Source organism: Molothrus aeneus, chromosome 8, assembly GCF_037042795.1.
Source record: "Molothrus aeneus isolate 106 chromosome 8, BPBGC_Maene_1.0, whole genome shotgun sequence".
Lineage (NCBI taxonomy): Eukaryota > Metazoa > Chordata > Aves > Passeriformes > Icteridae > Molothrus > Molothrus aeneus.
This window is the reverse complement of record NC_089653.1, coordinates 5593066-5620000: the sequence shown is the minus strand read 5'-3', so window position 1 is coordinate 5620000 and position 26935 is coordinate 5593066. Positions and strand designations below refer to the sequence as shown.

The 26935-nt window shown below is 44.1% G+C and overlaps 1 protein-coding gene across 1 annotated transcript in view; it reads left to right on the top strand.

Moving 5' to 3' along the window:
• Positions 1-26935, top strand: part of LOC136559720 (protocadherin-15-like) — a 767555-nt gene that overhangs the window by 32110 nt on the left and 708510 nt on the right. The window contains exons 6-10 of the mRNA XM_066555080.1: positions 4491-4609; positions 5010-5165; positions 5250-5354; positions 9847-10001; positions 22709-22920. The gene's annotated coding sequence lies outside the window, so the exon portion shown is untranslated. The remainder of the gene's footprint in view (positions 1-4490; positions 4610-5009; positions 5166-5249; positions 5355-9846; positions 10002-22708; positions 22921-26935) is intronic.

The following is a 26935-nucleotide window of genomic DNA, read 5'->3' as shown; positions in this document are numbered from 1 at the left end:
CTTTGAGATGTATTTTGCCAGTTCTTTGATGGTATATTAAAATTTCTTGGTGTTTCTAAAAGCTCTGGGTTGTGTTAATCATTTTTATTTGTTGCTTTATCTGTGAAAGTTTTCTTCTTCTCTGCTTACCTTATTTTTTTTTTCCTGTATCAACTTCTCTGTTCTTTTAGTAGCTGTGCATAGTGTTTTCACCTCCATGGGATTTCAGAGGAGAGAGGCAGCAGAGGAAAGGCAGTGCATGATGTAGCTGAGCCATTTCCTCCATCTCTTTGTGACATGATGACTTCTCCTTCTTCATCTCCCTTTTCCCTCATGAACTACTTTTTAAAGATACTTTTTTGATAGGTCTTAAAATGGTTTTTAAAGCAGTGATGATCATCATTAACTAAAGATCTTGGCCCTCTTGGCTTGCCCAAAGGCTCTCCTACACTCGAGTTGCAGTGGGGTGCCTGTCCTAAAGAAGAAATTTCTGGTGTGCTGAACAGGAAATGTGACAGATCCTTCCCACCAAGAGTGTTATTGTTCAAACCAGACCAGAATGGGAAGAACCAGGCCTTGGTGAGCACCAACCATGAAAGCAGATGTTCAGACAAGCTGCCAAGTGGGTACAAAATGCTGCTCACACACACACATGCACTCTGAAATACTGTAAATATTATCCTAGAGAAAATGATGACAGATTTACATCTGCACAGCCTCACACTGCCACTGTAATGCTCTAATGACAAAAGACTGCAGTGCCCACGGTTTCCTTCCCACTGGAAATGGAGCAGACTGCAGCATATGCTTGCACTGATAGGAATTAAAAGTAGGCTGACATTCATTATTAACATTTCATTCACAGTTTAAGTATTAAATACAAGAAATTTCCTATTGTTTCTCTGGGAAAGCTAACTGCTTTCTGGGGCTAATGGCAGGAAAATGGGCTTTTTGTGCTGCTGTGCTCTCCCAGGGCCTCCAAGCCCTCCGTGGCTTCTGGGCTACCCTGCTGTGGGTTTCAGAGCAACTCAAACATCCTTATTTCACCAAAAAAAAAGCTAACAGTGATGACTAGGCCAAGGATACAAAATGTCCTGCTTTTTAGACAAGTTTCAGATACTCCTGGGAGATTTGGCAGATGTTGTTGCTGGGGTTTGAGCTGTGTGTGGGTTCTGTGTTTCACCTCTGTGGGTCTCATCACAGGAGTGAGGAGGCTGCAGGGTAAGGGACACAGACAGGATTTGGGTTATTTGGCTTGGAGTCCACAGACCATTGGTGTGCTTAGCTGAAATTGGGGGTTTTGGTAGTGAAACAACAGCACAGTCTGAAGGTACACAGTTTCTGTGTAGATAAATAGAGATTCTGTGAAGGAAAGCCTCCTGATTCCCTGCATGGCTCAGGCATCACACCAAAGATTTGTCATTTTAGTGCCCTGAAATCAGAGAATTTAGACAAGCAGGATTCTACCTATAGCCAGTGATAGTGGGATAGCTAGTGCATCACCATCCCAAAAATCAGTATGGGGTCATTAGCAAAATGCTCATTCACAATCAGTCAAAAAAGGAAAAGCAAACACAGGTTGGTTTTGCAATTGCCATAAGAATGTACTCTGAGGGTCTGTAAAGAGTGGTTTCAGTTTGCAGCACTGCTGGCCTCCTCTGGAGATCAGGGTGAGCTGTAGCAGAGAAATAAATGTTTGTGTTGGGATTGCTTTCAGGGCAAGCCTTCAGTGCTCAAATACTTTGTTTAGCACGAGTCATTCACTTACCCCTGCATTCATTCAGTCATTCATTCATGCATTTCTGAAAGGGCTTTGCTGTTCTGTATGTACTGTGAGATCCCTTGGCTCAATTTTCAATTTATGAAGGGCTCTCAGGAGAGGTTTCCATGATAGCAAACACCACAAACTGCTCCTGCTGCTGCCCTACCTGCAGATTTTGGGGCACTCAAGGACAGAAGCAGCTGAAGTTTTATTCACAATGGACAAAACCCTAAAAAATGTTTTCCACATACTCAGCAAATGACAACTGTGTTGTCTTTTAGATGCCATTTTGTGTTTTAATCAATGAAAGGCGGGTATTTCTGACATTTTCAGTATCAGCAACTCATTTGACTTGGGTTTTTTTTTTTTTTCCCTCTATACTCAGCTAAAATCTGTTGAGCTTTATTATTCTTAAAGAATATTAGGTCTTGCAGCTCAGACTTACATGGGATATTTATATATGTGGCTTGGATGGCTGCCTATAATCCATATACTTCAAAGTGAATTTCCCAGAACTGGAGACAGTCTATGGCCTGCAGCATTATGGAAATTTCCTTTTTTTTCTTTGCATATGAAGGGAGCTTTCAGAGCCAGCATTACTGCCATGGGCTCTTTGCCTGTGCCTCCATAAAGAGGATGCTTCCTTGGACAGTTCTGGAGGTCTCTTCTCACCTCTCTTGGACTGAGAAGCCAGGAGAAGTGTTACCTCGGGTAGTTTGTGTCAGAGGAGCCCAAGAGATTGTCTGGATTGGAGCTGGGAGAGGTGCTGGGGCCTGTCAGGTCAAGGGAGCTCACACAGATTTTTCTGCACTTCATGGCTCTGCTGTCTGAATGTTCAGAGTCACAGAAGTGCATTTCCAACCCCATGGTAGCTATCTAAATGTATATCACGTGTCCAAGTGTATGTGTGGTGTGCATTGTCCTCACTCTACAAACAGCTGCTTGCAGCAAGAGACAAAGAGCCTTAAAAAATCACCATTAATGAGTTCCTGGTGCCTGGTTTTGTGTTTGGTGTGTGGAATAGAGCCCTGAATGAGTCAGGGATCGATTCCATCTGCTCTGATTTAGTTAAATATATCAGGCTGAGCTATAAATACTCCCTGTGAATTCCCCCAGTAGCATCATTTCTCTCTTTGTTTACCAATTGCTGTAACTATCCTGTTAAAGATTAGTCACTGCAATAGGGGCTCTAATGAAGGGACCCAGCTCCTAACTGGGTGTGTGGCTGTCACACAGTGCACTCATTAGCACTCCTGTGCATCCCTGGGCTTCATCTTGGAGCACCTTGAACAGGACAAATGGAGAGTCCTTCTCCAGATAAACCCTGGCCAGGGACATGGGACACTTGTCTGAGAGCAGGAATCCAATGTTTAAATCCTTGCTGCACAGCCTTGAGAGGGCCTTTGAAACAGGGCTTTCTTCATCACCCAGATGTCATTAGTCCTATGGAGTTCCCATGTTCATCTGGCCTTTCCAAATTTTATTGCTGTAATTAAAATTGATGGAATGGAAATAAATCAAGGCTTGGGGAGGATTGACTAATCTGCTCTTTTTAATGTGGGTTTTTTTATGTTGAGGTGGAATTCTTAACTACAGGTGAACTTTAAATATTATTCATTCACATGGCAGGAGTTTGAAGGGATTCAAAGCACTGCTTTCACATCACTTAAGGGGGAATATTCTATCAGCCCAAGTTCATTGAAAATTTGCTGGAGGTTCATCTGGAAGGTTCATGAACCTTGGCTGCTTTGCCTTGGTTTTCAATCCCAGCAGATTCTTGAATGCACTTGCAGCAGGTAAAAGAATGCCCTGGTGTATTAACAGTATTAATTAACTTCCTATGTAAACAAAAATTCTTGTAGGTGATCTCTAAATAGTCCAGCAGAGAATATTCATTAGGTGAAAAAACAGGAACCTAAAACTTGTGAGTGTTTGGAAGGCTTAAACACTAAAAGATATTTGCATAGAGCCCCTACACAAATCCTACCCTGCAGAGCGTTATTCTGACACTGTTCCAGTTACAAATTCCATGTTGGATTTATTTAAGACATTATCTGCACCATCAGAGGGAATGGAGGTGACAGCAGATACACAGGGGAAGCAAAGTGTGGCAGTGAGGGGGGCCAAGGCTGGGGACAGGGACAGGGCTGAGAGAGCAGGGAACAGGGGACAGGGATAGGGCTCAGGGAATAGGGACAGGGACAAGGGACAGGGCTCAGAGAACAGGGACAAGGGACAGGGCTCAGAGAACAGGGACAAGGGACAGGACTCAGGGAAAAGGGACAGGGAATAGGGACAAGGCTTGGAGAACAGAGAACATGGACAGGGGACAGGGAACAGGGGAGAGGATAGGGCTCAGGGGACAGGGAACAGCCCTGCAGGGGCAGCTGAGCAGCACAGCTGGCCTGGCTCACCCCTGCCATCCCCTCTGTGCCCAGCTTCAGAACCCAAACAGGACAGAAGCTTGGGCACACTGGAGAGTAAAAGGCCAGTGAGGCCATGAACAGCACCCCAGTGTTCTGGTGAACTGCAAGCAGTATTAGCAGAAGGCAGTGGAAGAAAAGGAGTCAGAAAGCCATAATGTGTGACAGAAACCATAGGCATGACTGTCTTTTATTCAGGTGTTATGTCTGCCTGTAAACAATGGATTGCAGGCTTCTTTGTACAGAAAATTATCTTTTCTGCCTGAATAACTTGCGGAAAGATAACGCTCTCTCTGCTGCCCTTGATCTGTCCTTGTATCTTGTAGTTCTCACTTGCTGGAGGAGCTGGACCAGGCTGGGAGCATTTTCTCAAGAAGCTGTCAGGAGGCTAAAGCTGGGCTTAATCAGGGAAAGGGAGCACTGTAATTTACATTCTTTGATGAAGGTATTGCACAAAAAAATATTCACCCTGATTCTTCATCTAAAACTCTCAAAGCTGCTTGATTTTGATGTTTTGAATCTCTGAAACGGTTTTGTTCTTCTAATCCAGAAATGGTAACACAGCAATTTAAAAGAGGACTGCAACTTTCCTGTATAAAAAAAGACAAACCTTTGTTTCAAAGAAGGCTTGTATCTCTAATGTGTATCAAGAGATAAATGCTGATCACTTTTTTAAATGTCAAAATACATTCATTCAAGTCATTGTCAAATTCTAGTTTCACTCTTAAAAGAATTTCTGAAGGGATTATTTGGATTATTTCTTGATCACAGAAAAATGATATTTTTTAAAGAGATTTTATCAAATAGCGGTATTTTTAAATTTTTTAATAAAGGTTTCTTTGCAGATGCTGAGTGTAGCAAATTACAATGGATGAGGGACTGATTCCTGAGTCAGGAGCTGGGTTAGCTCTGTGTTGTGGAGGGGAAGAAGCCTCTGGAGCAAACTGTCCCTGTCCAGGCTGCACTGAATTCCACCCTGGCTCTCCCCTGGTGGTTCCAAGGTAATAATAATTAGTATTTTAAGAGTTTCAGCTCAGTGTCTGTCACACTGCAAGGTACATGTGGAGTTTTCACTGTTCTTACAGCAGAGTGCCAAGAGCCCTCTTTGCCTGCAGAACTGGAGAACTGTGCAGGGCAGGAGGAGTTCAACCTCCTTCATTCCTGCCCATAACATCCTCTGGGAGTGATCTGTAAGTTTTATTTCACTTACTTTTATTTTACTTTGATTTGCCCAGGAACTGTGGAAAGGTTACAGAATCATGGAATAGCTGGGGTTGGAAGGGACCTCTGGAGATCATCCAGTTCAAACCCCCTGCCAAGGCAGGGTCACCTGGAGCAGGTGGCACAGGAGTGTGTCCAGGAGGGTTTGGGTTGTCTCCACAGAGGGACACTCCAGGACCTCCCTGGGCAGCTGCGTGGGACTCTGCCACCCTTAACATAAGGAAGTTTTTCTATTAAGGTGGAATTTCTTGGTTTTAGTTTATGGATATTGCTCCTTGTCCTGTCTCAGGGGACCATTAAACAGAGTCTGGGATCATCCTCTTGGGACCCAAATGACAGATTGTAAAAATGGCCTCTGGCAGGGACAGGGACAATGAACTGCTGACTCTGGACAGGAGCCCAGGGGTGCCCAGGGGGCACGAGGCCAATGGCCCCTGGCTGTGCCAGCCATGGGGTGGCCACAGGCCCAGGGCAGGGCCTGTCCCCTGGGCTGGCCCTGCTGAGGGACCTGAGGGCTGTGTCCAGCTCTGGGCCCTCCTGGCCAGAGAGCCCTGGAGGGGCTGGAGCGTGTCCAGGGCAGGGAACGGAGCTGGGGAAGGGGCTGGAGCCCCAGGAGGGGCTGAGGGAGCTGGGAAGGGGCTGAGCCTGGAGCAAAGGAGGCTCAGGGGGCCCTTGTGGCTCTGCACAACTCCCTGCCAGGAGGGGACAGCCAGGGGGGGCCGGGCTGTGCTGCCAGGGAACAGGGACAGGACAAGGGCAAAGGGCCTCAAGCTGGGCCAGGGGAGGCTCAGCTTGGATATAAGAAATATTTCCTCAGCAAATGAGTAGCCAGGTGAGAGTCCTCATCCCTGCAAGTACTCAAAATATGTGTGAATGTGGCATTTGGGGACATTTTTAATGGTGAACATGACAGCGGTACTCAATTGATAGTTGGAGTGTAGGATCTTAGAGGTGTTTTCCAGCCCTAAAGATTCTGTGATTCCATAAATCAGTTGAGGGTGGAGGGCTGTGGTGTTGTGCTCACACCTGGAGTGGCAGGGACATATCCACCACCACTGAGAAACAAAAGCTCTCCAGAAAGAGTTCCTTCAGACAGGATCTGTGTGACACCCTAGTGATGGCACTACACAAGTTGCTTTAATGTCATTGTCCCTTCCTGAACTTGGTGGGACATTTGTGTTTGGAGAGTGCTGTGAGGTTTGAGGGAGGCCCAGCCCTGCCAGGGTGAAGCTTTGTGGCTCCTCACAGCTGGCACACACAAAGGCAAGTGGGCACACTGACTTTGAAACAAAAGCATTGGTGTCTGCACATCCCTTTTTGCATGTGCCAGCGCTGAAAACAAGTCCAGAGGCATTTTTCAACAGTTTGGCCCATAAACGTCTCAGTTTGTGAAAACCACAGGGGATGGTGAGAGAGTCTAGATTAATTTTGAAGACTTGGCATATGAAATTCAGCTTGCATAAATTTGAAGGTAATATGTGCTTGGAACAACAATACAAACCTCTCATGCTGCTGAGCTTTAAACTTTCCCCTTCCTCTGAGAAAAAGAAATTCTCGTTGTTGCTGGTAAAGCCAGCAGAGTGAAAATCTCTCCAGATCACATCAACAGTAGGAAAAAGCAAAAATTACATCTTCAACTCATTAGGGAATGGAAAGCAATGCAGAGAAATTTAAGATTTTATTGTCAGCGACAGTCATGAGCCTTTGTTTGGAACATGAATTATTCCCCACTAAAAAAAAATACAGAAATAATTCTGCAAAGATGCAGAGGACAGCAAGGCTAATGTCAGGTTTTTGGACCACTATTTTGCAAGATCTATCTTAAATGGGAAGACACAAAGAAAAAAAAACCCAGCCTGGATTCCAGGAATCTGTCATAATTCAGTGGAATTGATGGCAGACAAAGAAAGTGAAATGGAGGGAGTATTTCATTAGAGCACCCACAGCCAACCTGTGAAGCTGGAAGCCAGTCAGGGGGAGAGCTGAACATTACAGCTGAGTGGGGTTGCTGGTTTTTGGCTAAGGCTGGTGGGGTTTTTGTGCCCAGCACTGATAGGCACAGTCATGTGTGTATAGAGGGGATCAAACTGAATATAGCTGAATGCAGGATGGAATAGAATGAATTGAAGATAAGGCGTTTGCCACAAGTATCAGCAAATAAGTTTCCTCTACAGAAAGAAGGGAAAAAAACCCACAAATTGTTGTTACCACTGAGTTATTACAACAGGTCTCCACTTTTATCCTGTTGTCACTTTTTCTACATCTCCATCCCTCAAAAAGGAGTTTGTTTCTCAGAGAACCTCCCTATGTGTCATGTGGTTCCAAGTGTTTTGCCCCGTCAAAAATGCAGTTATTCCTTGAGCTGTGAGAAAACAATGACTGAGACAGTGTCATATTCATGGGGCTGCTTTATTTTGTTTGACATTACAAATATCTAAGGGCAAAAAGCATAAATCATATTTCTGAATGTGTTTATGGAGGATGGGCTTTTGCTCTTGTAGTATTTATGTGCTAGTTGGACTTTACTGTTACTGTGTTCCTAATTGGAGCAGATTGGCTTTTATACCAATCTTGGTACAGAAGTACAAATTGGTTTTTGAGGAACATTTCTTTCAGTTCATTGGGGGAGATGATTTTTCCCTACTTCAGCTTGCTTCCTATTTCCATAGCAGCTTGGAATAAAGAGCAGTGAATTCATTAGGAAACTTCACACTGACTCTGGATCACACATCAAGAGTAAACCCAAATCAGAAAGGTGAACCCAGCCTCTCTCCCCAAAATCCCAGGTGCTAACAGAGTAAAATATTCCACTGAACCAAGGCTGGTGAACCACCTCTAACACTGATGGGTTATCCAGGGCAAAGAGGAGTGCTTGTACTGGGGAAAACTGGACACTGTGCAGCTTAATTAAGCCAGAATTAGAGTTCTTGTTTTGTTGTAATGAATTGTCATGCAAATACTGAAAGTCATCTCCTCATGTTGTGATTTCTCCTAAATTTCTCCCACTAAAGCCATGGCAGAAGGGAACATTTAGACAAAAACTTGCTCTTTGTCCCCTAGGTCTCTGTATGCTGGCCTGAGCAACTTTAATTAACTAAAAGAAATCAAACATAGCAAAATGTGTAAATAAATAACACTGTTGTATCTTCATTGAGTGGGAGTAACTAGGGAATATTCCCAATAAGCAGGGAATTACAGAGTCCATGAGGTTGGGAAGGACAAATCCAGCTCCTCTTGCACTGCCAAGGCCCCCTCTGAACCAGGTACCCAAGTGCCACCTGTACCAGTCTTTAAAATCCCCTCAGGGACAGTGATTTCTGCACTGCAGCCTATTCCAGTGCTGGACAAACCTCTGGAGAAGGAGTTTTTCCTATCAGCCAAGAGGAATAATCATAGGATATAACAGAAGGATGTGGAGGGAAAAGAAAGCCAAAGGATTCTGTGGACCTTTATTCTAGATAACATTGTGGATTAATAACTATCCTAAATTGTCCATAAATTTAGGACATGAATGTACAGAGAATGAACATTTCAAGGAGAGCAATGGGAAATAGAATTCAACTGATCTTGTGGCTGCACATGGAGACATGGAAAATAACGTGAAACAAAAAGAAGCGGTTTAGTTTTCAGTACCACCCATTAAAATATTTCTGTATTTCCTTGGAGTTTAAATTTTACTGAGCCATAATTACTGAGTAAATGCATATTTAAAATTAATTCAGTTCAGGGCAAGCTTTGGCTAACTTTTTAAGCTTGAGATAAAGTGAGCATCTGAGTGCTTGCTGTGGTGCAAAGAAATTCATCATTTTGTTTGACTAAATGTCAATTCTTTTTATAGGATTGTAATGGTTTTAAATTGAAGTCACAAAATTACAAGAGAGTGATTAAAAGATTTGCTGTCATCAGACCAAAATTTAGAGAAATACTTTAAACTGAGGAATATATTTTCAGGTCAATGAACAGGGTAATGGTTGAACACTTTTCCATTCAAGTACAATTAGCATTTATGAATTATTAATTCAATCAATCCATTTGTTGTACATTAATTTGAAGAACTATGTGGAAACACATGTAATTCCTACTTCACATGATGTGAGGTCCACTGAGAAGTGGGCACTTGTCTAGGAAGATACTTCAGAAAGGAATGAAGCCCGTGGGAAATGCTCTAGTTCAACCCCAAAATCAGAGAAATGGAGGAGCTGTAGGAGGAGCCTGGTGAGTGCATGTCCCATCAAACAGCACTAAGTCTTTCTTTACCCCATTTTTCCCCTCCAGCAGAGCAATTCTGGCCTCAGACCTTGTGGCTTGTGTGATTTCTCTGTCTGTACTGGGGAAAACTGGACACTGTGCAGCTTAATTAAGCCAGAATTAGAGTTCTTGTTTTGTAGTAATCAATTGTCATGCAAACACTGAAAGTCATCTCCTTATGTTGTGATTTCTCCTAAATTTCTCCCACTAAAGCCATGGCAGAAGGAAACATTCTCATGGCCCAGGTCATTGAAAGAGGAACGAGGCAGCACCAAAAATGGGGTGATGGCAGCAACCACTGCACATTCCCATGCTCTGGGTGTCCTTCAGAGAGTTGGAGTAGAGCTTTTTCATGCAGAAATACCCAGGTAGCTATTTCCATTTTTTTGTCTTTTAATTGGAATAGAGCCTTGATGTCTCATTTGCTTGGGTAGAAAATGGTTTGGTGTCTTCTGTGTCGCTCAAGGGAGTAGGAAACCCTCCCTCCACCCTCCTGTGGCCAAAAGGGGAGAGGGAATGGGCCCCAGGAGTCCAGGTGCTGGGAGGGAGGGAGGGAGGGAGCTCTGTGTGTTGGACCAGGCACATCAGCATCTTCTCCAGGCTGACATCAGGGATTCTTCCTCCTGCACCGAGCTGGCAGCCTGTTTCTATGGTGATCTCCAAGACACTGATGGATTTGCTGTGCTTATGTAACACACTCCAAAAAACCTCAACATAACCACTGGGCTCCTTGTCAGTGGATTGGGGTGTAGCCTGGACATGAGGACAGACAATGGGTGGGTGTTTGAGCAGAAGCAGAGGAGGGCCATGAGTTTGAGGTCACTGGTCACTGCTGACCAGCTGTGATGTGTGCTGCTGAAGCTTTGCTGGTGGAGATTTCTGGGAGAGCACCGGCCATGCATATTTGCTCTCAGGGATGTGAGGCACCAAGTGCATGATCCCCAGGCACTCCATTTCACCTGGCTCTCTGATTCCCTTTTTGCTTTCTGGATGCACAGAGCTGCACCCTAATCAAACTGATTCCACCTAGTGTTCTCCCCATGCCTTTGTCAAAGTTTGCCTTTTTTCCCCTTTCCCATTTCATTGTAGTTCGGGCTGTATTTAGGGCAGGTCCTTTTTTTAACCCACGCTCTCCTTTCCCCACCTCCCTCCCTGCACACACACACACCATCTGCCATTCCTGGGTTTATTTGGTTTCATGGAAATGTCATCTCTCTCTCAGAGCAGATGGATTCAGGTGGTTCCTGCTGGAGTTAAATGCCAGAGAGGGGGGTGTGGCAGTGTCCTACACGTGGCAATCCATGCCACACACACCAGGGCTACCAAAGGGGACACTTTGTGATGTCCCCTTGTCTCCTGTTGGCAACGAGCAGTGACAGAGGAAAAGCTCAGAGAATCCAAACCATCAGTAGCTGGGTTTGTGATCTAAACTGCAGGCTAAATGCTTGGATGTTTGGCTGTCTTGGAGGTCCTTTGCCTCCAAAATGCTCGCTTGCTGTGCATGTTGCCCTGAGAATCTCTATCAGAAATATTTCTAATATCTATTGCACGTATTTTAAAAATAGGTATTATTAAAATATGAATTAATCAGTGTTGTCATGGAACATACTTGCCACACTAAGTGAGCAGTGTGGAACATTACTGGGTTTAACTCCAGTTAGAATATTCCACTGTGGATCTACTGCTATCAAGCTGTTGACAGGTGCTCATAAATTTCCTAAATCCTTTGAAATGAAAATGAAGCAAGATCTTAGAGGAAATACAGATGGACAGACAGGACATAGATACACCTCTCAAGGTCTCCATGAATGTGCTGTTTGACTAGATTGTTTAGATGCCCAACAGTTGTACTAAATCCAGCTGCTCTTGTGTCCTTGCTTCCTTAGCAGGTGCTGTATTCAGAATAGGAGTTGTTTTTCTGCTCTTTCTTCCTTGTGTGTGAGTTAAATGTGCTTTATTGTCCTTCCACCAAAGCTCAAGGTCCCTGTTTCCAGCAACACTGTGTGGCTGCCACGATGTGCCATCAAAATTCAGTGGTTTTAACTACCCAGTTTTATACATTTAAAAGAACCATCTTTTCCCTATTGTCCCATCCAGCCTGGCCTTGGGCACTGCCAGAGATCCAGGGGCAGCCACAGCTTCTCTGGGCACCCTGTGCCAGAGCCTCAGCCCCTGCTCCCAGAGAACAATTCCTTCTTAATATCCAGTTCAAACTTTCCCTCTTTCAGTTTAAAGCCAAAATATGCTGTACCTCTGATCCAAAAAGGATAATATATACAGGGCCAAAAAAAACCCAATCCCTTCACATTCCACATCACCTGCATGAAACACAGCTTTAAATTAACCTCCAGCCAGGGGAAGGAAGCTTTTCTAAAGGACTGCTCATCCCATATTGAAGTTGTTCTCTCTGTGTCAGGTGAGTTGAGCTGCCCTTCCCATTCAGCAGTAACTCTGAGTAGTTTTGGCTGAATAATTTATCTGTGGATGGCTGAAGGAAGGCTCTGCTCATGGAAATTCCTATGGATTTGAATCCTCTTTCTGGGGAAGGACTGACCCACACAGTGACTGTTAAACACAGCAAAATCCCACTGGCACCACTGGGGTGTGGAAGGAGACTGGGAATGTTCAGGGGAGCTGTGGGAGCTCCAGGCTGCCAGCAGCTCCTCTGAGGTGAGGAAAGCCAGTGCCAGACAGGGTGGGAATGCAGAAGAGCAGGGAGGTGTGAGAGGTTTCCCGCCCCTCATTTGCCAGGCAGGGATGGCTGCACCAAACGTGCTTTTCCCTGGACTCACCTGCTGGATTTGCTGCTGCCTTTTTCCCCCATACCCCACACCCTCTGCTTCTTGTGCATGGAAAAAAATCAGTTATCGACATTTTCTTGGTTTTCCCTGAGCTTGTTTGTCTTACCAAAATGAGCACTGTTAGCAGAGGAAGATGATAATTTTCCATGGAAACCAGTGGAAAAGGAAGCAGGTTCCAAAATAACCTCCCCACAGAGACTTGAGGTGCCTTGGTGGCTGTTGTGTTCATGTTAGAGATGGGGACCCAGACACAGCATGACAAATGACACGCTTGGTGTCACCAGGCATTGAGAGCAGGAAGCTGAATCTCTGCCTGTTGTCTTAGTCACACCTCCTTCTAAGTGTTCTTTGTAGGTCTTGATTGAATTTTTGAAACATTTGGCTTTGTTCCTTTGCAGTATATGCTCCAGCATGTTTTTCTATGTGAGTGATAAGCATTCACCCATGAAAAATAAAATTACTCATTGTTTCACAAGTAACTAATTCATGTGTTGAAATGGAGGGATGGAGTAGGATTTAGGACATCAGGAATTGTCTTGTTTTAGCATAAAGCAGAAAATGAGGTTTGTCTAAACAGAGGCCCTGTCTAGACTGGAAAATATATCTGTGGGTCTCCCCAAAGTTATGGGATTGTCCAGGATGGCAACACCTCCAGATATGAACATCTCACCTTATCAAAGAGCACAGGCTGAAGCTGGACAGGTTCCTTCATGTGAGTGCTGCTCTGATGGTGCCAAAAGGGCTGTGCTCATGTTCAGGCAGCCAAAAAATCCCCATGGAACCATGGGATGGTTTAGGTTGGAAAGGATTGCCTGGTTCCAGCCCCCTGGCATGGGCAGGCACAACCTCCACTAGACCAGGCTGATCAGGACCCCATCCAATCTGGCCTTGGATGCTTCTGAGGAAGTCATCCCTCTTAACTTTCATGCTGTGCTGGAAAATGAACCCACCCCATGCACAGCAGGCCTTATTTTTACTCAGAGACAGTTTTGGAACAGCTTTCCCCAAATCCTACTCGCTGCAGTGCTGCAGTCACTCATCTGGATGTTTTCAGCTTTTCTACTAATGCTAACCAGGAAATAAACACCCATTTTTTCCTACAAACCAATGCTGAACCTTACATTGTCCTAGGTAATTATTACTAGCAGGAATTTTTTTCATGTGCTGTACTTTTAACAGTGATGCAGAGGAAAAGAAAATGGGATTTAATTCATGTGGAATCTTTGTTGCTACTCTGGAGGATAAAAGCAATGATGCCATACAACCAACACTGTAAACAATGTTCAAAGCTTGTTAATTGCTAAAAAGAAGCTCAAGAGTTTAATCATTTAGAGAAGCTATTGTTTTTTATAGCAGATACAGTATTTCCTGCTACAGAACACACTGAAAATGCTCATTCTCACAACAGGCTCGTTCAGGCACTGCTCTATCTCTCAATGTTGTTGCAACAGTGCTGAAGTGTCACTGCTGACACAACCCTGTGTCACTAACCCAGTTCCTGACCACTGTTCCTGCCTTTTGTGGGATGGCATTGCCTACCCCTGTCATGGGGATATGGTCTGAGTGTGTGCAAGGACTGCTGGGGGAGGAGGCAGGCTTTGAGCAATATTTTTTTCTCACACAGGAAAAGAAATAGAAATTAAATAAAGGAATGCTTGGTTTCAGCAATGCAGATGACATAAACCCAAAGGGAGTTGTATTTAAACACTTGAAAATAAGTTCCATTATGTTTTTGCTGGGGCTCTTAACTCTGAGGTAGCAGTTGCAGTCACTGGAGGAGAAATCCATGAAAATGTGTGTGATGAAATCTCGACTGACCAGACCCTGAGGTGGCAGGTGATTTCATTCTTATTGGTAAAAATCACACTAATTGTCTGCTAAAGAGGAGCGTTTTCATCTGGTAATTAGGAGGGGTCCAAGCTCATCCCACTGAAGCCACTGCTGGGTTTTTAAGTGCTGTTGAACCTGGCAGAGTCTCTCTGCTTGAGCTGTTCCCTCTGATTCTGGCTGCTCAGATTTTAATGGCAGTGGGGCTGGGTTACTCTTCAGCCACTTTCTCTTTTTCCTCCAATTACATTGATTCCTTTATTTTCTTCCTCCCTCAGGTCTGATTACTTTGTCTTCTGCCCTTGTCACTGAACAGCTTTTCCAGTGTCTGATTGAATCTTGTTATTGATCCAACTCAAAAGAATATTTTTGATAGTCTCATCTGAATCTTTTGTTCAATCTTGCCTTTGTTGAAGTTACTGAGTGCCAGTTCTGGGAGCTATGCAGAGCTGCTTCCTGCAGATTCCTCTTTCCTGGCTGAGCTCCTCTATCACTGATGAGCACTGATGACAGCTTCTCCATCTACTTGACTTTCTCTTTGCAAAAAAACTGATGCAAACCTGAATGCTCTTGAATCTTAACTTCCCTTTCAGCTTGCTTGGAATCAGAGGATAGATTGTGAGGTAATCAGGTAGGAAATGCCATGATAACAGCAGCCTTTTTAGCTGAGCTAAAACTGGGGGGTAATGAGACACAATCCCAGGTGTGAGGGAGATGGGTGCTGTCCCACTGAGAATGTGGCTCCTGCTGAAGCATGGCTGGCTGCAGTGTGGGTGCTATTCCCAGGAATTCCCAGCTAACTAAAGCTCAACTGTGTGCTCACTGAGAGTTGGGATGAGAGGGGGGGTTTATTGTTCAATATAATCCACCATCAGTGTAATTTGGCTTTTTTCTGCAAGTCATTAGCACAATAAATTGCCTAATATTCCATTTTATGGTGGACTAGTTCATCCTTTGAGGGGGAAAAAAAGGCAATCGCTGGTGTCAAATCCTAAATTAAAGTAAGCTTGGGAATGTGTTTGGCAAGATAATGCTGATGAAAGTGAGAATCTGAACTCCAACTAAACCAAAAATCATTAGCTGAGCTGCAGCACTTACATAAATAAGCCAAGTGCTTACAAAGGGCCTGGTTTCACTACCCAAGCAACGAAGAGGTTTGGTTTTCAGGTTCAATACCATGGCCCCTTTGCACTTGTTGGGCTGTTTTTCTCATAAGCCTTTGTCTTGTCAGCCTGCACAGACCTGATCTGAAAGGAGCTTTGCACACAGACTCTGCTTTGCTGGGCACTCCTGCCATCTTAAGCAAATATCCTCACACCTGGTAAAAAGTGAGCAGCAGTCCTGAGGATGAACCAATATTTGATCACCCTTACAATTAGCAGTGCATGCCTTTAATTAATAAGAAGCCTTTCCTCATCTGTTTATCTTCCACCTTCAAAGCTCAGCTGAGCAGCACAATCTAATGGAATACAAAATGACTCCATCACAGGGAGAGCTGCTTTGCAGCATTTTCCCCTAGGTTTGCTTCCTATTTGAAAATGTAAGAATACATTAGAAGTGGTTGAGACATCTCATGAAAGAAATCATTGTGTGTAGAGCCATTAGAACTCGTAAATAGAAGTTTCTTCTGGAGTGCTCTTGTCCTGCAGGCCCTCTCAAAATAGGGAATTAATGTGTCTGGAAAGGCCATTTTAAGCTCTTCAGCTGAATTCTTATTCCTGAGAGATTGTTCAGGAGTACACTGCTACAAACATTCTCTTCCAAGAGAGAAAAATAAATAATATTGATAATAGAATGGTGTGGGTTGGAAGGGATCAGGAAGCTCATCCCATTCCACCCCTGCCATGGGCAGAAACACCTCCCACTATCCCAGGCTGCTCCAAGCCCTGTCCACCCTGGCTTTGGATGCTTCCAGGGATGTGGAGCCCACCAAAGAAAAATGAGAATTGCTCTTAATCCATTTTTATTTTGAAAATATTCTGTTCCAAATCTTGATTTTTCCCTTAACTCCCAAGCAATAACCCTGGTCAGAACCTTCTCACTGCTGCATCACCACCCCAAACTCCCAGGAGCCCCACAAGCCTCAGATTCAGCTCATGCCACCATTTCAGGCAGAAAAAGGCATGCCCTTCCTGCTGTGGCTCCTTTTGGAAAGATACCCAAAGACCAGGAAAATCACCTGGAAATTTGCTTATATCCAAAGACCTATGCCCAGGAAAATCACCTGTGTCTCACCTGCTGGGCCTCCTGCTGGAGAAAGAATCTCTGCAGACAGACCTGTCTCAGGTGCTTTTAGCACTCTGTGCACCCCAGATCCATCCCTCTCCAGATGTCCATGAGCCCTAAGACAATCAACCTTTTGTTTTTCTTGTCCTCCTAGAGGAAGAAAAGGGTTTTTGATTGATAACTTGCTTTTGAGTGAAGCATCCTGGAAATCTGTTCCCTGCATAGATAACAATCTCTTGTTTGAAATACAAAACAAAAGGCCAGCTTTCATTGTAATACTCCCTTCCAATTTTCCCACAAAAGCAGCAGAAAGGGTTTCCATGAGGATGTATTTTTTTTTTTTTCTGTGTTACATCCCATATTTGGGGATTTGGGAATGTAGAGGGTGCTGTTTGCTTCAATTCCAACCTGATTGTTTAGTGGTTAAGTAAATATAAGCACTTTTTAGGAACTCCCAGCTGAGGGCCAGTCTGCAACATCACTCCTCACTTCAATGCACTTAATGTCTCCTCCAGCTTTGCATTTTGGAGGAGAAAAGATCACTCTCCTCATCCATTTCCACTTAGTGACTCACCCAACTGTTACACTGCTCTACACGGGATGAGGAGATGGGAAAGAAAAGCAAAAGCAAAATGCACCTGCAAGAGCTGTTTGCAAATGACACTGCTCAAAATGACCTTCACACAGAGAGAAGAAAACCAGTGTACAAATGGTCATTAAAAAGCTTCATTAACAGGACTCTCCCTGCCTGCAATGCTTTCAGGGAGCTGGTCAGGTGAGTTCCTCTGAATCCCACTGCCCCACTGCCTTTTGCCCTCTCTGACCTATTTCCTGGGGGCAATTTTTCAAGGCATCTGCTCACCCAGCATGTCTGGCTTTGGCCCCTCCAGGTCCTCTCAGATTACTAGTCCAGATGGGTGGGCTTTGAATTTTTTGTGTTTTTGTCAATGAAGCTGAAAGCTTCCAGGACAGGATTTTGCTTAACAAGACAATTTAACACTGATGTTTAGTTATACCAGCCTTGGTGGCCTTTTTTCTGTGTTCCTATATATCTTACAGTCGCTTGAGGATTGTTACGCAAATAATTTCTTCAGCTGCTTACAATTATGAAATTTCATTTTTGTTGTATTTTGTTTTCCTCCCAGAGTGTCAGGTTTTTCCCTGGGAGACTGTTCTTCAGCTCTTGTCCCATGCAAGATTTACATCTATATATTTACATATATATATTTATATTTATATTTACATATATATTTACATATATATAAATATATAAGTCTGTATACGTACTGTACTATACCTACACCTCTGTTAGTCAGCAACCTGCTAGACTATGAGGACTTGAGATAATATAAGGACTTAACTATAAGCCATAGAGGTAATATAAGTGCTCTGGTCCCTGAATTTAGAAAAAATACAAACAAATTCAAATAACCTCAAAGTGAAAATAAGATTTGAAAAAAGGAAGAAGCTCCTGTAATACTCTAAATTATTTCTTTTATTCCCTTTCCATTGCCTGCAATGAAATTCATGTTGAGAGATTATCCTGTACATAAAAAAAGTAATGTCAATTAAGTAGTGGTCACTCACCCATGAACTGTGTTTGGTTTTCTCTGTGTGAGAAAATTGGTTATCAGCTTTTGTCCAACTAGAGAAAGGCAGGTATTGCAGCACTGACATGAGTGCACTCCTATCAAAAAATCTGCTCCTTTCTATACAGCATATGAGACCTTTTAATTAGTTATGCTCTCCTCAGACTGAATAGCTGTTTCTCACATTTCAGTGGAGAGCAGAGTGAACGTGTGCTGGGACTGGCTCTATTACCCAGTTGTTCTCTCTCTCTTCTGGGCTAGGACCTGGGACATCCCCAAAGCAGTGGATTACTGACTATCAAAATGCTCTGAACAGGATGGGAAGCTTTGGTTCTGCAGCTGTGTCTGAAATATTCATGGAATCCCAGAAAGGTCTGGGTTGGAAGGGATTTAAATCCCATCCATTCCCACCCCTGCCATGGCAGGGACACCTTCCACTGTCCCAGCTGCTCCAGCCTGGCCTTGGGCACTGCCAGGGATCCAGGGGCAGCCCCAGCTGCTCTGGGCACCCTGTGCCAGGGCCTGCCCACCCTGCCAGGGAACAATTCCTCATTCCCAATATCCCATCCAGCCCTGCCCTCTGGCACTGGGAACCAATTTCCTGTGTCCTGTCCCTCCATCCCTTGTACAGAGTCTCTCTCCATCTTTCTTGGCGGCTTCTTCAGGTATTGGAAAGCCATGATTAGGTCACCCTGAAAGTTCTTTTCTCCAGGCTGAACAATCCCTTTATTTATTTGAAACAGGGGCTTTTGTAACAAGTCTGTGGTTTCAGCAGGTTCCCAGAGAATAGGGAGGGGATTTTGTAGTTTGTGTCTCAACAAGGGAATGGGATCTTCCACCCATCTGGGATGCTGAAGGTGGCTGTGGTACTACTAGCCTGTACAGCTCAGTTGTTTTGATTATGTTATGAAACAATGCTAAAATTATGTTTTAAATAAGAGTTGAAGCAAACTAAGGTATTTATCCCTGTCCTATGGAAAATGATGGCAGTGAGATCAGATTTTTTAGAAAAATTAATTATTAGGAAAGGTTTTCATTGACAGGACATGGGAAGGAAAAGTCTCCATCCAGTATTTTGACTTAATTGAAAGGAGAGGTAATTCAGGGTTAGTTTTGCTGTCTAAGGTAGCAGTTAATCTGTTGTAGGCTGGACTGGGTGACAATAGCCAGTGTCACATTCCAAACCCTGGCACCTGTAGAACATTGCCTTCTTTGTGGCTGATTTCCAGCACTGATTTCCTGCTGGGGGACTGGCTCATTTTGAGGACTATTGGATGCTTCCCTTGGAGTGGGTTTCCAGCCTTTGCCAGAGATGTGAGGTGAGAAATCTGAGAGGGTCACTTGTCACTGTCCACGATCACCTGATGCCTGCCTCTCACATTGGAAAATGTACTATTTAGACATCACAATTTGAATATTATAATGTTTCTGGAGCAGCAGGTGTTCTTCAAAACCAAGGCCCAGGCTCTCAGTCAGGCACACTACACCAGTGGCTGCTTTCTGTCCTTATTTCAGTGTGTTTCATTTTGCACATGTTGAGAATGAGGTGACAATGCTCTGTCACAACTTGTCCACCTGCTTGCAAAGCAAGCTGGAAGCTTCCCAGCTCACTGCAGGGTTCATGCTCTGCTTTCTTTTTGCTGAGTGTTAACATCTCACAAAACCTGAGCAAGTCTCAAGCAAAGCAGCTGTTTTATCACGGCCCCATGCCCTAAGTACAGACACTTGTTCCTGCATTCTCCCAGCTGAAGGCTCTGCTCCTGTGTACCTGTCACACTCCCAGCCCTTTACAGAGACACCTGATGGTGTCCTGGCTGGAGCTGGTGAGCTTAGAGGGTTAGTTGTTAGAGGGCTGAGTGCCACCCAGCCAAAACAGGTGTCCTCCTGACTCATCCTGTCACCTCCCAGGCACACTGTGCTAACAGATGTCATTAATTTTTGAGAAGCCCTCACAGGGTGAGTGCCTGAGAAAATCCTTTGAAGAAAAAAGAATAATTCTGTCTTCAAAGCAGCATGCAGTAAATAAGTCATGGAGCAGCATTCTGGGGCTCCAGGAGGAGGAGAAAATAGGGAATGGCTGCTTGTTCAGGGAGTATTGACTGTTTGGAGAGGGAGAAGAATCACAGAATCATTGGTTTGGGTTGGAAGGGACCTTAAAGCTCACCCAGTTCCATGCCCTGCCATGGGCAGGGACACCTCCCACTATCTCAGACTGCTCCAAGCCCCATCCAGCCTGGCCTTGGGCACTGCCAGGGATGAGGCTTCTCTGGCACCCTGTGCCAGGGCCTCACCACACTCTGAGTAAAGAATTTCTTCTTAACTTGTAATATAAAGCACTCCTCTCTCATTTTTAACTGCTCCCCCTTGTCAATAGTCACTATCTGCCCATGGAAATGGTCCCTCTCTCTCCTTCTCATAAGCCCCTCTAGGTATGGGAAGGATCCTGCAGGACAAAATAAATATTCCTGTCATGAAGACTCTTCTGGACAGCAGACTTGCAGATGGCAATGACAAATTCTCATCACACAAACAAGCTGAATCCTGGGATTTCCTAACTTTTGCAGGGTTTGGATTCACAGCCTTAATGCTCTTTTGCCTATGGGCTGTGTGCATTTGCTCCCCTTTGTGCTCCTCTGTTTCCTTGATGTCATTTTGGTGGAACCACATGAGAGAGCCTTTCTCTCTCCTGTGAGCCCTGGCAGAGCCCCACCTATCATAAATGGATGTAGGAAATGAATGAAGTTTATCTAATGAAGAGGATTTAAAATGTTTTGTTTATTCTCAGGTCACCCCAGGCTGATGCCCTGGCAGGGCTGAGGAGCAGTTTTGTGGGACAAGGCACCATTGCCATGCTAAGCTGTACCAGGGGCTGTCCTGTCAGTCCCACACACGCACTGTGGGATGGTACTGTCACTGTCATATTTTCTGAAAAATCCTCTTTGCCCAGGATTTGCTCCTAGGAAAGTGAGAAGCCCCAGCTTCTCCTGTATTTGCTGTTCTGGAATGTGGCCTGGAGATTGTTTATCCAACATGTGAATTGTTTTAGTTTAATGGCCAATCACAGCCAGCTGTGTTGAGGCTCTGAGGAGTCATGAGTTTTTATTATTCATTCTTGTTAAACCTTCTCTCTGTATCCTTTCTCTTTCTATGGTATAGTTTTAGTATTTAGTATTCTTTAATATGATATAATATCATAAAATAACAAATCAGCCTTCTGAGAACATGGAGTCAGATTCTCATCTCTCACCTCATCCTGGGGACCCCCACAAACTCAAATGGTGACCCCAAGTGTGGCATTGATCAGCAGCACATGCTACTTCAAGCCTTTATAACTTCTTTACATCTACTGGCTCAGATCCCTGTGGTTGAGGGACAAATGCAGCCCTTGGGGAGATGCAGAGTGCTGGCCAGCTGCAGAGCTCTGCTGCCTGCTGCCCCCTCTGGGAATCTGTAGCCACATTTCTCTTCACAGAGAAAAGCAAGGCACAATTCTTCCCAAGAGTATTTCTGAGATTCACGTTCTCTGAACCTCAGAGAAAGGAAGAACAATTCTTAGCATTTGCTGTGCCTGTGTTTGTGCAGAAGTGGAATGCAAGATGGAGATTGTTGACCCAAAGTGATGGTGTTTTGTTTCCTTGGCCTGTCAGGGCCAAGTGTGTGTGTGTGTGTGTGTGTTGGGACTGTTGGCTGACAGTCATGAGATTCTGGGCAGTGTGTACAGGGCTGAGTGCTTGGCAGGTTCAGTTTTAGATGTATAGAATAATTTAGTCTAATAAAGTAATTAATTAGCCTTCTGATAAGATGGAGTCCTCCTCATCATTCCTCTTTGTCAGCGCCTTCCCAGCTCAGGTATAGGAATCCAGCTCCTGCTGGAAGAGCCTAACAGGCTGGTGAGCAAAACACTGCCCTTGCAGTGCCCTCAAAGCCTGGGAGAAGGTTGACTTGTACCCTGCAGCTCTGCTCTGTGCCAGCAGCACTCTGGAAATGGAGCTGCTGGGTGAAGCTGCTGAGTGCAAAGTGAACACACTCTGCGCTCTGTGGTATTTTCGGGGTCCCCGGACAGGGGAAGGAATGATGAATTTGATTCCATGTTCTTAGAAGGTTAATTTATTATTTTATGATATATTCTATTAAAGAATGTATACTGAAACTATACTAAAAAATAGAGAAAGGATACAGACAGAAGATTACTAAGAATGATAATGGAAACTCATGACTCTTTCCAGAGTCCGGACACAGTTTGACTGTGATTGGTCATTAAGTCAAAACAATTCATATGTTGGATAAACAAAACACAGGAGAAGCAAATGAGATAATATTGGTTTTGGTTTGTTTTTTTTTTTTTTTTCTGAGGCTTCTCAGCTTCCCAGAAGAAGAATCCTGGGCAAAGAGGATTTTTCAGAAAATATGAATGTGACAGCACTCCCTCCCTGCACTGCAGGCTTGCTGCCACTGCTGCACCCCAAGTTCAGGGATGGCTTCATCTTTCCCAGAGCCTCTCAATATCCCTGCCCTGGCTATGTGTCTTACATTTTGAATCCCATCATTAATTGCTCTTTCCTTCCCAGTGTAACAAATGAATCCTGATCTTCCCTGTCAGAAGCCATTTGTACCTGCTTTGGAACATTTCAGGCTGAAGAGTTTCTGCCCGCTGAGACCTGCCCAGGCTAATCACATTCCACGCAGAGGAATTTGGATTTGCATCAGAAAGCAGCACTCCTCTATCTGTTTCAAACACTAAGCCCCAAAGAAGAGGTTGAGATGTCTCTTCCAGAGAAGCAGATTCTGAAATATCTTCCTTGTAACTTTTGGCTTCGCTGAGCAAGTGCACGGGTAAAAGAGAGGTGAGTGAAATGTCAGGCGCGGTGCAGGTTTGTAAGAACTTACTCTTACACTGAGTGCACTTACCCAGTGCTGTTACACAGACCTGATGGTTCACTGGCATCACTCACTTGCAGCTGCACAACTCTCCAGTGCTTCAGGCATGTTTTAATAATTCAGAAACCATGGGGGTTTACTATGTTAAGGTAAATTTTGAGATTGATTGTCCTTTGCAGTAAGCAGCAGGCTAAAGTTTGCTCTAGTAACTCTTTGGCTTACACATATATTGATGTCCACCAAACTGAGAAATCAGTACATACATTTATTAATACTCTCACTGTGTGAAGTCACAAGCTTGGAGCTGTTCTGCTACAGGATTTTAGTAGTAAAATGGACTTTATCTAGTCTGAGATCCAGAAGAAAGTTAGTCTTTGCCTTCTGAGATGCAATCAATATGTTTCTCTTGCTTTATCTGCAGGAATCATTATGCATTTTTCCTTTTCAGTGACCTGTCTAATTACAGCTCTGTCTCATCCTCTTGTGTTGCTAATCTCTTTGGAACTGAAAGGAAGGCTGAAAAATATCTTGATTATTTTTGGCCATTATTTTTGGTGTGGCAGGACTTTGCTGCAGACAGAAACTCCTCCCATTTGCTCCCAGTTATATTTATTGGTAGGGTCACATCTCCTTTAAGCCAGGCATGCTCATCATGCAAAGAGAGAAAAAGTGACATTAATGTCATTTGGTTTGTCTCTGAAATGACTTGAACCATATTCACTGCTGTCTGCAGTCATTTAGACTGGCAGCACTACAAGGGTGATGTAATTTTGAGTATCTTTGAGACACCTCTCTGGTGCCTGACAATGCTGCACAAAAGCTGGGCTTTAACACTGTCTCTCCTATTAACTTAAATTTTTAGCATCCTGTAAGCAAGACTTGAAAGGGGAGATCAGGAGGAAACACTTTGGGAAGGCCCCTCAGAAGGGGAGTGCAGAAAGTGGGAGCACTTGTTGCTGCTCTTAGGATTAAAGAACTCATTAAAAGCTGGCAGGGATAGCTTTTAAAAAGCTTTTTAGAAAAATCAAAAATCAAAATAACAAAAGAGGATTAGGAAATAAAGCTGGAGTGGTGTAATAAACAGATTTAAAAAGCATAAACTTTAATAAGATTATTTTAAGTGCTCTGTGTGAAAACACAAGGGTGGCCAGCAGATGAGTGTTTATGTGTTGGGGAGTGAGTGCGGAGAGAGAGAAATGAGAAATTAGGATCATCTTCTCTGTGCAGCTCTCATTGCCTTTCATCTTTTAACATCCAGCTTTTCCATTATGTATGAGTAGCCACTGGATACTTTTAAAATAGACTCTATTATGTCCCTATTAGAAAAAGGATAAACTTGTACTATAAATCCACTGAAATAAAGGTAAAAGCCCAAAACCACCATCACCAACAAAAAACCATAGAAAAAGAGGGAGCTGCAGCCTTTTGTCTCACTGCAGTGACCAGCACTGGGCAGCAGAAATGCAGTGATTCTGAATTCTCCTAGCTTGAAAATAAGACAGATCCATGTTAATGAAGGACATTTTCTGTGCTAGAAAGTCATTATTTGCCTACATTAGCAATCTTATAACAAAAGAGAATTATAGAAACATATCTTGTGTATCTCAGTGAGGTTGGGATGGGGCTTCTGCCCCTGGCAGAGCACTCAGAGCTGATAGCTCTAAATGGGGAAGTGCCATTTCATGATCCCTTTCTCCTCAGAGCAGCCCCAGAGCAAAGGGAGAGCATCTCAAAGCCCTGGTGATTGCTCACCTCTTAAGGGAGGTCACTGAGCCCTGTGCTCACTTTAATTGAGCTTTAATGCTGTGGTGGCTGAGCAAAGCTCAGCTGGTGTGCCAGGGCACAGGGACAAATAGAAGGAGATGCAGCTCAAGCTTTGGGGTTTTCTGCTTGGGGTAATTTGTCCTCACAATGGGCTGGGATAACACAGGCCCAGGTTTCATTTCTGCCACCAATGCCATTCCTCTGCATTCACAGTTTCCTTCTGACTCTTGGTATTTTCTTCAACAGAGTGGGCAAAAACTAGAGGAAAGGTGCTGGTAGGCTGCTGTGTAGAGATTTAGTGGTGTGTGTGCTCTTTCATCTGCTCTCAAGGCATTAGTGACTCCTGTGAGTTAAAGCAGGAGAAGTGTGAACATGTGTAGGGTTTCACAGGCTGCTGCATGTGCCTCTCTGGCCATAAGGTCAGAGTTTGGTGAAATAGTTCTCCTTGGTTTTTTTTAGAGCTGGATGGCAGAAAGGAAAATGGTGCAAAACCCAGTTTTTGGCCAAAGCCATAGTGCCTGTGAGAGGGCAGCTGTCACCAAGACTCTGCTTGTTCTTTTTCTTCAGTGTCTTCATTTTCTTGGGGAAGGGCTGCTTCAGAGCAGCCAGTTCCTGAACCTTTACTGTCAATAGAATTCTCCTTGTAGGAATTTAAGAAGAAATTGTGGCTGCCCCATCCCTGGAAGTGTCCAAGGCCAGATTAGATTGGGTTTGGAGCAACTTCGGGTAGTGGAAGGTGTCCCTGCCCATGCTAGGGGGGGAATTAGATGTTCCTTAACGTCCCTTCCTACCCAAACCTGTGATTCAATGATTCTATGAACAACAGTGATAACAGTAATATCCCAGCTTTTCTTCTCCTTCTTTCCCTTTACACCTTTTTGCTGAGATATTTCACATTAAAAACCATTTAGCCGTTCAAGAGGCTCTCCTACCTTTCCGGCTTGACACCAGCAGTGCCTGGGCATCATTTAGCCTGTGTTCAGTGCTGCTGAAGCTACAGCTGGAATGAAATCTTTCACAAATTTCTTTAGTAACCCTTACAGAATGTTGGGGAAAGTGGCAGAGTGAAATTGGACAAGTTCAGAAGAGCTCCTTCAGCCCATATTATGTCTTTGTCCTCATGAAATAGCTATTAGGGCTGATATGTTGACAGCTGTTGAGCTGAACTTGCTGGTAATTAGACATCTCTGCTCTAGTGGTGCCCCAAAACACACAAGGAGCTTCATTCCTTTTAGCAAATTATAGGAAAGGCAGCTTTTGGTGATTGCCAATTACCCTGGGCTCTTTGAGGTGTAATTATGTGACATTTCTGACTCAGTGTCATGTTTCATAGTACAGATCATGGATAAAAAGTGGAAGGAGAGAAAGTGCTTACTACAGACTGGTGGTAGCACAAGATCACCTGCAATTTTCACCTCTCAGGCTGCTGTCTGGGGCTGTAATACAGCTTTTGGTTTGTTTTTTTTTTCCCTTGAAGTCTGGAACTGCCTTTCCTGTCTGCAGTGCCTTGCTCATTGATTTGAAAGGTGTCCTGAGTAACACCTGTGTGACCCCACTGAATTCAGTCCTCCACCACCAGAACCATCTGCATCCATTTTCTAGAAGGATCCAAAAAGTGCCTTTTATTGCTTTAAGCACCAGGTAAAGGGATTTTTTTAGATATTACAGCATCTTACACAGGCAGCCAGTCCCACCCCTAGCTAACCTCCAGTCATTCTCATGCTTGGGGCTGCTCAAAAAAAAACCAGCAGGATTTTCTCTCTCACCCTTCCACCTTTCCAATGTGAGGGGTGTCCTTTCTCATGGCTCTGCTCCTGTGTTTTATACCTGACAGGTATGTTGCTTCATTTCTACTCAAATTCATGTTCCAGAATTTGGTGACTGGCAATTAACTGCAGAGATTTTTACCAGGTTAAACACCCAGATTACAGCCAAAATCACTCAGCTAAATAGTCCTCAAATCAGTGTCAAGAAAGTAGCAAACTCACTTCAGCCCTCCCTGAGTGAACTCTTTGGAATCAAATGGTGGTCCAGGGCCTGGTAGACTGGTACCCAAATAATTAAGCAGGGCAAGAGATGTTATACTTGGAGAGAGATAAAACTCAGGCTCCTGGACAGCAGCAAAGCAGAGTTTCTCTACTGTACCCCCTTGCAGCCTTAGCCACTAACTGAGGGGTGGTGGAGGTGTCACTGACATATTTTCTGAAAAATCCTTTC